This window comes from Balaenoptera physalus, assembly GCF_965194825.1.
Source record: "Balaenoptera physalus genome assembly, chromosome: 6".
Taxonomy (NCBI): Eukaryota; Metazoa; Chordata; class Mammalia; order Artiodactyla; family Balaenopteridae; genus Balaenoptera; species Balaenoptera physalus.
In genome coordinates, this window is record NC_138885.1 from 96,971,765 (window position 1) to 96,987,276 (window position 15,512).

General features: G+C 40.0%; 1 protein-coding gene across 1 annotated transcript in view; it reads left to right on the forward strand.

The window, feature by feature from the left end:
* Positions 1–4,993: 4,993 nt before the first annotated feature.
* CPO (carboxypeptidase O) overlaps positions 4,994–15,512 on the forward strand; it is a 66,930-nt gene continuing 56,411 nt past the window's right edge. The window contains 1 exon segment of the mRNA XM_082464716.1: positions 4,994–5,106. The gene's annotated coding sequence lies outside the window, so the exon portion shown is untranslated.

Genomic DNA, 15,512 nt, shown 5'->3' on the forward strand with positions numbered 1-15,512 from the left:
GGGAGAGGTGAGGTGGAGGTGGGAAGGACTGGGAGTTTGGGATGAGCAGATGCAAACTATTATATATAGAATGGATAAACAACAGGTCCTACTGTAGAGCACAGGGAACTATATTCAATATCTGTGATAAACCATAATGGAAAAGAATATGAAAAAGAATATATATATATGTATAACTGAATCACTTTGCTGTACAGCAGAAATTAACACAACATTGTAAATCAACTATATTTCAATCAAAAAAAGATTTTTGCGGAAGAGTTGTTAATAGTAATAACATGCCATACAACTAAATAATAACAACGAAAGCAACTAACATGTGCTGGCTGTGTTCCTTCCACTAAGATACCACACAACCCCTGCAAGGGAGGCATGATGGCTGGTTGAGGAAGTGGCTGAGAGGTTAGTAACTTGTCCATGCTGACACAGCTCTAAGGAAACAGCACTGGCAGGGGGCTGAGCCCATTTAGTTATCACATCATGTTTTTGTTGCTTTGGGTAGTGAAAAAAATGTCAGAGTCTCACCTTAGGGAACTGGCTTAATAAATTATGTAGCACCCATGCCACGGAATGCTAGTCAGCCATAAAAGATAACATAAATGAAGATACATCCGCTTGGAAAGATGTCTGAAATATGCTACTAAGCTGGTTATCAAAGAATGTTTATAGCATGGTCCCATGTGTGTAAGAGAGTCACTTTATAAGCACACGTAAGCATAGAAATGTCCAGACGCGTAGATACCAAGGTTTAATCAGTGACTGTCTCTTGCCGATAAGATGATTATTTTGGTTTTTCTCCATCCATTCATTTTTTTTCCCTTATCTATATTTTTAAATTAAAAAATCAACCTGTACTGTTTATGTAAAAATCTTTATATTTACTTTTAAAAAATATTGTAGCATATTGACTTGGCATTAGCATTCCAAGTCAGTATATGACACACTGACTCTTGCTTCCCTGAATTGACATTGCTTCCCTCGGGGTGTTATAAAAATCATCCTGGGCTGAGAGCAGGCAGAGCTGGGTTTCCGGCCAAGCTCATCTACTGACGCGTCCAGGATGTGTCCCGAGGCAAGTCACCAGCTCTCCTGGCCGTAGCACGATGATGGCTGGGCGAGCTGAACTGTGAGGCTCCTGCCAGCTCTAACACGCCATGTGCTTTCACGCATTCATTTTCTTCTTTGGAGACAGCCTGTAACCGTATCCAGTCTACAGCAGAAAGACTCGAGAATGCAAAATCATTTTGGTCTATAAAAAAGCGTGGATAAACACCTGCCTAACCCATTTTAAGAAATAATAATATGACGTTTATAAACCACTTTGCACAGTGCTTATGAATTCCCTCCCTGGAGACTTTGACTCTAGTTATTCTGGTTATTTACATGCCTGCATTTGGGTGTAGAGCATTTGCAACGGTGAAAGGGGAAAACACTTCCTCCTGAGACTGCCGTGGATTCAGTGTTGCCTATTGTGTTGCTGGTACAAAGTGTAAGCCCCCTTTCTCTGACACAGAATATGACCCTCCAAAATAAAGTGAGACTTCATTTCAGCCCCATCTTCCCAGCTGTATGTGTGGGCAAATGCTGTTTCTGAGGGTAGCTGAGTTGGGCTGAAATTGGGTGCCGAAGTTGCAGCTTTACCCCGTAAGGGCGGCTTAGAGCAGCAGGACCCGCTAGGAGGAGGATCTCTTTTCTCTGGGAATGAAGAATTTGAGTCGGTGCTTGATATCCTTTATTTCCTACCAAATAATTCTAAGGCCACTGAGCTTAGGTGGGTGTTTAAGGGTCCTGGCCCTGAAGTCAGAAAAACCAAAATTTGCATCTTCTCTCTGCTTCCTGTTACTGTGGAGTTTGGGGGGAAATTACTTAACCTGATCTCAGAAATCTCATCTGTAAAAGGTGGAAACCTGATGCCCACTTCTTTAGGGTTGTTGTGAAGATTAAACAAGAAAAATCTGTCAGGGGCCTGTTGGGTGCCTGACCAACAGTAGGTACTCAATAAATAGACGCCATTAATATTGCTATGACTAAAATAAGGTGTTTAATTCCTTTCAGGTGGCATTCCCATATGCAGCATCAGAGGATGTGAAGCAGGATAACAGAAGATGAGCTGAGGGAAAGAGATTAGAATACAAATTTGTTACAGTGAACATTGCGTATCTTGCCTGTAGTCTGTGATTGTGGAACATTGGGCAGAATAAACTGTGGTATCTACAGGATGCTTTTAGAAGACAACCTGAAAAGGGTAAAAGATAATATTATATTGCATGTTTTATGGATTCTTCTCTGTGATATTTCAACTTTTCTGGGTTTGTTTTAGCATTATTATTTTTTTCAGCAGCACACTCTTATTTGGAAAAATCTTATCCGTTGAGCTGATCCTTAGTTTAATCTGCCCTGTTTCTTACTTAGTCATTTATTTCTTTAGACTACTAGATTGGATTACTTAATTAACTTAAGTCATTCAGTTTGGTTCATTCTGGTTCAGGCTGAACCCTGACCATGCTCCAGACCCTGTACTAGACTCTCGGTACAGATGTGTTTCCTGTCCTGAAGAAGCTGGCACTCAAATATAGGGAGAAAATGTGTTAACTTCATTTGCAAATTTTTCCTTTCCACCAGCGTAAGGAGGCTCAACTGCTGAATTCTCCTTTGTTAAATAAGGTCAAAGTCTAATGAAACATTATAGGTGCTATGGGAGAAGATGTCCCTGGTACAGTGAGGACCTCAAGTGAGAGAAATCAATTCTAGGAAGGGAGGGGCAGAGAAGACTTCAAAGGAAGAAAAATTGTGACAAAGGGCTAGAGAGCCATGTCATATTTGTATTTCTGTTCCTAATTCTCTGCTCCCTGCCCCCAACACCTATTATAGTGTCTTAGACATGTTGCCCATTGGACTTAATTAAATTCTTTTTGGTTCACAGAGGTGTCTCTTCTTTCCTTTTTTAAAAAATTTTTATTGTATTAGAGTTGATTTACAATGTTGTGTTAGCTTCTGCTGCACAGCAAAGTGAATCAGTTACACATATATATGTATCCACTCCATTGTAGATTCTTTTCCCATATAGGTCACTACAGAGTATTGGGTAGAGTTCCCTGTGCTATGCAGTAGGTCCTTATTAGTTATCTATTTTATATATAGTAGTGTGTATATGTCAATTCCAATCTCCCAATTTATCCCTCCCTACCCTTTCCCCCCTAGTAACCATAAGGTTGTTTTTTACATCTGTGAGAGGTATTTCTTCTTTCAATGGGTGGTGACTTCTTTCTGAGAGGTCCAATAAGATGAGACCAGGAGCTGTGGCTTAAAGAGGACAAGTTTTAAGAACTAACTTCTGAAAAATGAAATGGAAGTGAATTTAGAGTTAAATAGCTTGCTGTGTAGACTTGAATGAGTGACATAAACTCTTTGACTTTAAGTTTATGAATCTTTAAAATAAAAGTAGTGAAACCAATGCCACAATGAGATAAAGAGTACAAAATCAGTTGGCAAAGTGTATGGCATTTGGAAGACTCACATTAAATTGTAGTTTCTTTCCATTGCTTCCAGAAGACAGTCCAGAATATTTTGACCAGTCCGCCTCTCCATCCCTCCACCTGGCTGAGTAGCAGAGGACAATCTATTTCAGATGTTGTCATTTAGAAATTCAGATATTTAAGGCTTGATTAAATGATCCCTTAGTCATAGTTCAATGTTAATACCTTTTGATGATTGTTGCTTTTATCAGCTGGGATTTGATTTGGTTTTAATTTCAGGTCCCAATGACAGTTTTAAGGGTTGCTTTCAGCAAAATATACCACTTGATTATTTAAGGATTGGCACAGCTTTTATCCAAGTGTGATAAGTAGTCGGCTTAAGTCTAGAACAGAGAGTTATCTAAAGTCACAGAAGCTTTTAAATTTGTATCAACAATTAATTCTCTGTAGCTATGTCAGATCTATTGGTGGATACATCAGATACGGGAGAAGAACAGTGAAGTGGTGACACAGCATTCTTCAGCAATGAGCTATGAGATGAGGAAAAGCGCACCCTGAAAGCGAGAAGGGCAAAGACAGAAAAGCGTGTGACAGAAGTGGCTAATCCAGCCTTTCTCAGAATCATAGGAGAAAACTCTTGCGTGTCTAAACTCACTTGGCTTCTTGGCAATGAGTCAGCTTAATAGGCTATATACACCTTGAAATTATTTGGTCTGTGTTTAAAGTGGGAAACTGAAGTTTGACAAAGTCATTTGGAGTAGCCTGGATCTCATGCAAAGCAATTGGTTCAGAGCTATTAGCACAGCAGATTTCTCCGTCCATTGAGAGTTTGATATAGTAGGGGAATCTCTTTGTGATTCTTTCCATTTCAAGCTCCAGATAAACTGCCCTTTCTGGGTCTTTAACTTGTTTCTCTGATTACTTTTTAAGTGTCTCTCAGGAAATCTTTTCCTCAATTTGGTGCTCACTGTTCCAAGCCTTTTGCTTCTACCCGTCTCTCCTTGCTCCCTGTTTTTTTTTTTTTTTAAATACACCGTGTTTGAGAAACCACATCATATGGAGATCTCCTAAATTTACTGTTCTCCACTCTTCACTCTTTCTTGGCTGTCTGCTCAAATTTCTCCCTCATATTCTTGCAGTAATACTTCACATGTTCACTCTTTTCCTCTAGATGGTTGCCAAAACGTGCAGCTGCTCCCTTCTGAATATCGTGAAGATCCACTCTCTTATCTATCGAAAAGGGGGGAAAACGCCTTTATTTCCAAACCCCAAATTCCAGTTAACCATAGAGGAAATGACTAGAGTCCCTAGACATCTGCTATTTGGTCAGCTGGTTTTTTCCCTCTTGATTTTACTGCCCCGGCTTCTCTTGGCTGGGTCAGCCTAGGCTCAGGCAACCACTAGCACCATTTCCATTGCCTCGGCTCCACTCTGCACTCGGATGCCTTATCGGAACAGCTGCAGTGGGCACAGCTAAAAGTAGCACATTCTACACCCACAGCCAGAGCCTCCTTGTTGCCGGGGTCCCTGGGAGGATGGTTTTGGAGGGGGGAACCTATGGAGGAAACCTTCTCTCCCTCCCTCCTTATTCTCCCTGGCAAATAAAATAGACATTTCCAGCCTGTCTGAGGTAAGAGGAAGAAGGTTTTTTTTGTGTGTATTTTTCCCCCCTCTTCTGGCCCCTTCCCACAAAAGGAGGGGTGGTATGTATCTGTGCAGTGTGGCGGTGAGGGTCGAACACTCCATGGTCTGCTGTTGGGCAGAGTTAATGTGTGAAGGGTTGCATGCACTGATGGCCTCATTTGCTTTGTCTCTGTTAGTAGGACATCTGCATTCAAAGGGGGTGAGGCAGGCCAGGATCTTCTACACAGCTGGAGGTGGGGAGGTGAATGTCTGCTCTGTAGGCCTGAGGTCTTGGGTGTGTGAGTAGGGGAGGGAGGACTATTTGGAAGCCTACATTGGCCTCAAGTCCAAGCTCTATTCTTTAATACAGTTTTACTAATCAGATTTTTTTAACCCTTGTATCAACAGATTGGTTTTAGGCTCAGAGGAGAGAGGGGGGAATGATTATCATCTCAAAGTGTAATAAGACCGGTTGTCTATTTCTTGTTATCTTCTCTGTGCCTCAGGTGGCATCTCTGGCAGTTAGCCATGTATCTTCTCTGGCTCCAGTTAGCACCAGGAAGCCTGTCAAGGTTTCAGTTTCCACTGAGAGATCCCCACCTCTCCCCCTTTCCCCTGCAGCCTAGGGGTAGAAGCAGTTTCTTATTGTTATCAATCTCTGGCTTGTCTCAATGTCCTCTAGTTGACCTCTTGGTCTTTTCTATCAACCTTATAACAATTCTCTTTGTTAAATAATCAGAGTGTTTTCTGCTTCCTGATTAGATCTAGTGATACATCAGTGAAGCCTGGGAAACCTAAAGTTTTAGTCAGCTATTGCCACAACAATGCTGCATAACAAGCTCCAAAACTCAAGGGCTTAACATAACAGATTTTCTTCTGACATTGATGGATGTGCAGGTTGAATGTTACTTGGCTGGGTTAGCCTGAGCTCCTGGCTTCTGGCTGAGTTCAGGTTTGTCCCGTGTGTCTCTCCTCTTCCTAGGATCTGTGGCTACTCAGAGAATAGGATAAGAACCATGCATCTTATTGTGGGGTCAAGGTTGAAAGGGCAGCAGCTACACTGGGGGCATGTTACTCTCATGGTAGATCACCAAAGCACAGAAGCTCAACTATGAAAGTTCATTTCCAGCCTGGTCACATTCCCTAACCTCTCACTGATTAAAGCAAGTCACATGTCAGAGCACAAAATCAGGAGCTAGAAGAGTACATTCTGCCCACCATAAAGCCAGGCAGGGATGTGGCTGTATGATTTTATTACACGGGAGGAAACACTAATTAAATAAATCTACCATGTTTGGCTTAAATAGTCACCATCTCTAAGAAAATTGAGCTATATCATCATTTATTGGGCCTGTACAAGGGGTGGCTAACTCATAGAATCTGTTGTACTTATAGTTGATGTTTCATTTTTTTCTGTGCTTTTGGACACTGATGTTGATTTGGAATTCAGAGTTACAGTCTATTTTTCGCTAAAGACTTCCTTTTTTTAAAAAAAAGGACTAGAGGAGTCATCTGTTCTCAACTTTCAACTCGGTCTTCTACATGCTTCTTTCTCGTGCTGAGACTCGGACTCTGCAGATCACATTTGTGCTTTGTCCGCTGAGTCCCTGCTTGGCTTTGCCAGTAGGGGGTGCTAGAGTGGACTGTAAAGCTAGAGCAGGAAGTATGGACTTTCTTTTTGCTGTTTGCTTCTTGTGGGTTTCCTTTCAGGTCCCCCTCCTGTGAGAGTTACCCAGCAAAGCTTTTTTACCTCAGCGCTAGCAGTTCATTCCAGTAGCTGCAGCTGAATCTAGTTTGTAGTGCTTCCAACACTCCCAGCACTAGCTGAGTAGCACCCCGACCTCAGAAGAGCCCCTGCTCCAAGCACCTATGCTTTAATAATTCCAACCTCTTTCAACTTTAAAATAAAAAATGTATACTTATGTGTATTTATTTATTTCTTTTTGTCCGCGCTGTGTGGCATGTGGGATCTTAGTTTCCCCACCAGGGATCAAATCTGTGCCCCCTGCCTGGAAGTGGGGAATCTTAACCACTGGACCACCAGGGAAGTCCCTATTTATGTTTTTGGTTTGTTTGTTTGTTTGTTTTAAAGTGGGCAAATGATATGAAGAAGTCATTGGTTTTTGTTTTTTTTTTAATTGTTGAGTTTTATTTATTTATTTATTTATTTATTTATTTATTTGGCTGTGTTGGGTCTTCGTTTCTGTGCGAGAGCTTTCTCTGCTTGTGGCAAGCGGGAGCCACTCTTCATCGCGGTGTGCGGGCCTCTCACTATCGCGGCCTCTCTTGTTGCGGAGCACAGGCTCCAGACGCGCAGGCTCAGTAGTTGTGGCTCACGGGCCTAGTTGCTCCGCGGCATGTAGGAATCTTCCCAGACCAGGGCTCGAACCCGTGTCCCCTGCATTGGCAGGCAGATTCTCAACCACTGCGCCACCAGGGAAGCCCCCTATTTATGTTTATTTTTAAACAAGAAGGAGTGATAGCTGCTTCCTGCAGTTGTTACTTTATCTCACCTTTCTGATCTTTCTTTCAGTTAACAATTCTTTATATCTAATGTACAATTGTTAATAGTCAACTCCTTCTTTTAAAATAACTGTTGAGATTGCTGTCTACTAACTGGACCCTACCGATATGAGGAGATACTTTTTCTTAGACTTTACTTTTACCTAATATTATTCACCTTCATTTTTAGGGAAAACACACATTGCCAGAAAGAAGAAGAAACGTAGGAGGAAGAACAGTCCATGGTTGGGGCCAGGTTGGCAGAACTCAGCTGGGTTTTTATTGCAGTTTTCTAGAAATACAGATTAGTTTCCATTAGAAACTCTAAAGACTTGTTAGATGGCCAAGGAGATGGGAAAGTCATGTGGGCTAGAGAGCAAAGAGGTAACAGCCTTCCCTCCAAAATAATAAAATAGCTTTTAATTTCTTCTCTGAGACCTCAAAATTATAAGGTAAGTAGATTTTTTACAAAGTGGGTTTATTATGATGATCAAGTTCTAAACATCTCTCTGTGCATACAATAGGTATATTCTAGATGGGTTGGAACATGGCTCATCTTGTACTTTAGGGATTCTTATGGAGGCTTCATCATGTAGGCATGATCCATTATTACTCAGTCTTTAGCCCTTCTTCCCTCCCCAGAGGTTGGAAGGTGGGGTTGAAAGTTCCAAGCTTCTAGTCATGATTGGTCTTTCTGGTGACAAGCTGCCATCCAGGAGCTTATTAAGAATTGCTCTATTAGAACAAAAGATGCTCCTAGCAGCTGGGAAATTTTTAGGGATTTAGGAGTCCTGTGTAAGATGCTCCTATCACCCCCAATACTTGGGAAATTACTAAGACTTTAGGATCTCTGTGTTAGGAACCAGGGTCAAAGACCAAACATTAGCAAGAACCCGGGTCAGAGACAAATATATTCTTATTATTTCACACCCATTCTCACTCTAGACCTTTATAGTGTTGTTCCCTTGGCCTCAAATGATATTTTCACTCTTGACCTTAAATCCCTGCCTCCTGGCTAATTCCTACTTGTCTTCCCTCACAGCCCTCCCTAGACTAGTTTAGGTGCCCCAATTGTGTCCTATTATACAGGCATATTCTTATTTTTTGAAAACACTCATCACAGAATAGTGAAGTGACTACTTTTCACATCTACCTTCACCACTAAACTTATAAACTCTGAGTGAGGGACATGTGTGTTTTATTCTACTGTGTGTCTAGTACCTGGCACTTAGCAGACATAGTAGGCATTCTGCAAATGTTTAGTGGCAGAACTAACAAAGAGCTAGGTTTGTGGAGGTTGTGATGGCAGTTAATCACACATAGATTTCCCACCTGTCTGTTATCCTTTGCATTCTGCGCATCTAAACCAGTGCTCCCAGGTGATTTTGACAGCATTTGCTAAAGGACCACACTTTGAGAAGCAAGGCTAGACATTTGAACAATGTACAAAAAATGGAGCACTGCAGCTAAAGCCCTGAGTAGGGTAGAAGTGAAATGAGGCTTACATGGCCCCATTCTTCCAGAACTGCCTGCTTTTCTTCCCACCCTTTAGATTCCGGGCTCTTCATCTTCCCCTAACCAAAATCTTTCTCGGAAAGCATTCACACTCCTGGGCTAAATGATAGAAATGTTTAAATGACCATATTACTTGCTAAACATTGCTAGCATTTTTTTTTTTTTAACAAGGAACATATCCTCTGTTTATTTTTTATTTTTATTTTTATTTTTCCTCTGTTTATTTTGAATCAAAAGAACAGAACTCTAATTGTGTGATGCCAGGTTTAAGAAACTAGTAGGGAAACAGGAGACCATAGTTGGAGGTGACCACAGACTTGACTCACTTAGGAAGTGCAGCATCAAGAATGGTGCCCAGCACAGGGTAGGTACACAGACGTGTTTGTTGAATGAATGAAGTCAGAACAGTAGATCCCTCAGTGAAAAGAAAGAATATAAATTGCATGTGCACAGAAAATCTGTGCCATTGTGAACCTTCTGGAATTGTCTGGGAGACTCATTTGAGAAACTTTAAAAAAGCACATCCTACTGACAGGGTGCTCGCTCACTCTCTGTGAAAAAAACTGAAAATAAGATGTTGTTAAAATAGATGTCACTCTGGCTGAAAATGTGCACATTGGGGCGAGCCATCAACTATTGATCGAATGCTTAGAATTGAAAGTAGGGAGGATTATGAATTTCTGTGCCCAATTCCTTGCATTCTCCCACCATTATGAAAGGTTCTGTCATTTCAAAATGTAGAGATTTATAGTCTTTGATTTGGGGGAACTTCTCTTGAATCTGTTGGTGCTTTCAAAAATGATTGGTCTGTAACACTAAGTAGAGGAAACTTGTATTGTGGAAGGTAAGAGCTGTCATAGGCTTTGTAGAGAACAGACAGGACAACATGCCATATTCCTGAGCATTCATGACTTCAGTGAGGACACTGTAATTCCTTATGGTTACCTGATGAGCCGCCAAGCAATGCTGATGACCTGAGAGGCCCACACCCTGACTCCAGCACTCCATCAAGGTTAGAGATGCTCTACTTTGCTGCCTTTTTGGTGGTTTCATGCTTGCTCCACTCTTTTCCTGTCTTTTGTACATGCCTCTGTGTAACTCTTACTGATATCGCTGTTGCTGAGTTTGGGCATGCTTCCAAAGAGGCTCGGTTTTGCTCTTACTTTTCCATCCAATAAATTCATCTGTTAAGTATTGGGAGGAGAATTCTGGAAACTCCATCACTAGTTGGCAACTATCGCATTTCTTAAGAAAAGAAAAATCTTCAGTCTAGTTGGAACCATATTTCTTGTGCTGGAAATGGATTTGAGACAAAAATATATTGCACATTTGGGCATGGACCTTGATTTTTCAACATACATCTTTCACGTGGTAGGAACTGATGATGCACATTTTTCCCCCTTGGGATCTTCCTTTTCTTAAGGCACTAAATTGCCTGCTGAGATGTATAAAGTATCCATTGCCTGGAATGGATTTGCTAATTATCAAGGGCAACATTTATGTGCATACATTGAGAAGAAAGGGGAGATTAAAATTCTATTTTATTTAGGTATTTTATGTTTACAAAAAAGAAAAATAAATTATGGTAAAGTGAATTCCTTTGTCTAACTGACAATTTAGAAATGAAAGATATTCATATATCCTGTGGAAGGAGGAAAGTCAAAGCTATTGTGTTGTTTTTTTTGGGGGGGGCTGCATCAGGTCTTAGTTGCCCCGTGTCATGTGGGATCTTACTTCCCTGACCAGGGATGGAACCCACGTCCCCTGCATTGGAAGGCGGATTCTTTACCACTGGACCACCAGGGAAGTCCCAAAGTTATCATTCTGATGTCTTTCTTGCAGATATTCTGCACCAATAGTTCTTAAGCTCTGCCACCCATGAGCCTCTGAGAAAGCTCCCATGGTTAGCCTTTGCACTGTCCGTGCCTCTATCCATTGCCTTGACATTCCTCTATCCAACCACAGTCCCGTTCGTCTTGTAGGTTACCACCACCAAACAGTTCTTTCAACCTGGCTAACTCTAGTTACTGTTTACCCTTGGAACATTTCCTTTCTCTAACTTGGTGGTTCTCAAAGTGTGGTCTCTGCCTCAGAAGCAGAAACATCACCTGGGAACTTGTTAGGAATGCATGTTGTTGGGTGCAACTCCAAACTTAGTGAATAATACATTCTGGGGTGGTGCCCAGCAATCTGTGTTTTAACAGACACTCCAGGTGATCCTGGTGCATGCCCTAACTGGAAAAATCTTGCCTCTTAATTTGAAAATGAGGACTGAAAGACTGTTCTTTGGTCCTAGTCCAAAGTAATAAACAAGTAACCACAGAACAAGTATTAAACCCATACTAATCAATTAGTGATAGTCCCATGCCTTTGAAGTTCAGCCAGCCAGCCACAGCATCACGCCAGGAACTGCTTCTGAAAGTCAGCTAATCCCTAAACCCCACAGCTGAAAGTCAGCCAATCTCTAAACACTGCTGCTTCAGAAAGTCTGCCAATCCTCGAACTCCGTGGTTCCTAAAACCCTTTATGATATCAAGTCTTGCTTTGTACAGAGAGATTGAGACATAAGAAGAGCTCTCAATTGCTTAATAAGCAATAAATTTAGGTTCTTTGTTTCACATATATGTGATTGAGGATTTCATCCTTCAACAAAAGGATCACTGTAGATTTTGAGAATGTCAAAATTGGTATTCAGAGAGGATTTACCAACATTGTTTAAATTTTAGTGGTGAGGAGTTTTGAGCAACACGACATAACTTGTCCAAGACAAGAAAAAAATTGTCCAGCTAGCTCAGTTGGTAGAGCAAAATTATCTATCTATCTATCTATCTATCTACAAGAAAAAAATAAGGAATGAGATATACCCAGTCATTACTATATGTACATATATCGCTATTATAAACAATGAATATTCACTTTGTAAAAAGTTGTAACATAATAATATCAGGAGAATGGAGAGAGAAGAAATGAAGGCTTGAAGGGTAGTATTGGGGCTAAATCATAATTTTCTGCAACAGGAAGCCAAGAAAAAAAGAGATACATGTCAGAGTTGGAAGTAGATAAGAATAAATGATGTCACAATTGACATCAATTAAATTTTAATGTGATTCAAGAAATATTTGTTGAGCGTATACCTTGTATTGTTAGATGCTGCAGCTATAAAGATCAAACTCTGTCAAAAGAGACAGGCTATAAGTAATTTCAATACAATCTAAAGAAGAAATGAATTCTTACAGTGGTGATGGTGGTGAGAAAAAGTTGCAAAGACAGGGTCATGTGGTTTAAGCCTTTTAAAGATGAGTAGGTACTTCCTAAGCAGACTAAAAAGAGAAAAGCATTCCAGGCTGAGAGAATAACATGGGCAAAAGCAGAGGTGTGGAAGTGAGAAAGGAATTTGGGAAATATTGAGAAATTTAGGGAAATGGCCAGAAATGAGGCTGGAAAAAGAGTTTGGGGCCGGGATAGAAAGGGCCTTGACCACCATGATCAGGAGTTAAGATTTATCTTGAAGGTGTCAATTTCATTTTAACCTAAGGGAAGAATGTTAGTTTTAATGTCTGTCCTCAGTAGGGGTGTGCTATAGACTGAATTGTATTCCCCCGCAAATTATATGTTGAAGCCCTAACCACCAATGTGATTGTATTTGTAGTAAGGAAGTAATTAAAGTTAAATGAGGTCATAAGGGTGGGATCCCAATCTGAGAGCGTTGGTGTTCTTATAAGAAAAGAACAGAGAGCTTCTTCCCTCTCTCTGTCTGTCTCTCTGTTTCTGTCTCTCTCTGTTTCTCTCTCTGCCTCTCTCTCGCTCCATCATGTTAAGGACACTGTGAGAAGGTAGCCATCTGCAAGCCAGGAAGAAGGTTGCCAGAACCCAACCATGCTGGCACTATGTTCTCAGACTTATAGATTCCAGAACTATGAGAAAATAAATTCCTGTTATTTAAACCATCCTGTTTATGGTATTTTGTTATGTCAGTCTGAATAGACTAAGACAGGGCACTACTGACATTGGTTGGAATAATCCTTCACTACACAGGACTATTCTGTTCATTGCAGGATATTTAGTGTCTCTGGTCCCCAACTATGAGATACTAGTAGTGCTACTCTGTCACTATGACAACCAAACAATGTGCCTACACACCTCTAAGTGCCCCGTAGTGCAGAACAACACTGTTCCCGGTAGAAAACCACAAAAGGAAGCTATTAAGAAGACTACTATAATTAAAATAGGGTTCATCATATTTCTTGATCTCTTAGCAACTGTGGCAGAGGGCTTTTACTTATCAAGAGTAAGACAATGTGATATAATAAAGAAAGAACAACCTTGATATTCTTCCCAAGAATCTACAGGGTCGGGAGGGGGACTTCGGTTTTGAGAAAGCAAAAGTGATCCCTTGTCTTGCTACCAAATGACTAATGCATTATATACCACAGTGAAAAAACAAACTAAACAACAACAACAAGCACTTTGCCTCCTGAGATAAATCAAATCAAAACAAAACAAAACAAAATAAGCGAACACTCTGTTTAGCACTAGTCTTCAAAATAAATGAAGTCTTGAGTCCTTTCTATTAAGTTGCTCACTCTTTAGGAAAAAGTTATTCTTTTTCATTTTTTAACATCTTTATTGGAGTATAATTGCTTTACAATGGTGTGTTAGTTTCTGCTTTATAACAAAGTGAATCAGTTATACATATACATATATCCCCATATCTCTTCCCTCTTGCATCTCCCTCCCTCCCACCCTCCCTATCCCACCCCTCTAGGTGGTCACAAAGCACCGAGCTGATCTCTCTGTGCTATGCAGCTGCTTTCCACTAGCTATCTAGTTTACATTTGGTAGTGTATATATGTCCATGCCACTGTCTCACTTTGTCCCAGCTTACCCTTCCCCCTCCCCATATCCTCAAGTCCATTCTCTAGTAGGTCTGCGTCTTTATTCCCGTCTTACCCCTAGGTTCTTCGTGACCATAAGGAAAATGTTATTCTTGATTTTGGCAGTACTGAACTTGTCAGATATGTGATACCTTGAAGATACAATCATTGTGTAAGGAAATTGCTGTTTCTCTCACTCTGAAAAGACTAAAGGTAACCTTAGTAATATTCTTTTTCAGATTCTTTTCCATTACAGGTTATTAAAAGATAACAAATATAGTTCCCTATGCTATACAGTTGGTCCTTGTTTATTTTATGTATAGTAGTGTGTATATGTTAATCCCAAACTCCTAATTTATATCTCCCACCCATTCCCTTTGGTAGTCATAAGTTTGTTTTCTATGTCTGTGAGTCGATTTCTGTTTTGTAAATAAGTTCATTTGTGTCACTTTTTTTTAGATTCCACATATAAGTGACATCAGATATTTGTCTTTCTCTGTCTGACTTACTTCACTTAATATGATAATCTCTAGATCCATCCATGTTGCTGCAAATGGCATTATTTCATTCTTTTTTATGGCTGAATGATAGTCCATTGGTGAGGTTTGTTTGTTTGTTTTAATACCTGCTGTGTCTTTTATTTGGAGAACACTGTTTTTTGTTTTTGTTTTGGAAATCTTTTTAAAACTCTGCAAGTAAAAATACTTTAAAACATTTCAGCCACAACTGATATTCCATCATGCTTCTTTAGTTAATTAGAGGAGATTATTTTCTGTTTCTCATTATCATAGATTTTTCTCTTTGTAGACTGATATAAATGAAATCAAACACCATGATTCTTCTGAGTCTGGCTTTTTCTCATTCAACATGCTTTTGAGACTCATCCATATTGGTGTGTGTATCAGTAGTTTCACTTCTTTTTATTGCCGAGTAGTATTCCAATGTGTAGATATAACCATTTGTTTTTCTGTTCTGTTGATGGATATGTGGTTGTTCCCAATTTTTAACTGTTAGGAATTAGTGTACTAAGAACATTTTTGTTCATGTCTTTTTGTGAATATAAGCTTTCATTCTTACCTAGAAGTGGAATTGTTACATCATAGACTAGGTGTACATTTAAGTTTATAGGAAACTGAAAAAGTTTTCAAAGTTTTTATAAAATTTTATAGTCCACCAACAATAAAAGAGAGTTCCAGGTGCTTCACATTCTTGCCTTATGTTGTCAGTCTTTTAAAATGTTAGCGATTCTAAGTGATTGTGAAATGGTATCTCTTTTTGACTTTAATTTGCATTTCCATGATGACCAATGTTGTTCAACACCTTTACTTGTGCCTTTCATACGTCTCTTTTTGTCCACTCATTTTTATTGGGCTATTTGTCTTTATATCATTGATTTGTAAAGAGTTATTTATATTTCTGGATACAAGTTATTTTTTCAGATATTTTAAGTATTTTTTCCCCCAGATGGTGACTTGCCTTTCATTTTCTTGATGGTATCTTTTGATGAACAGGTATTTTTAAC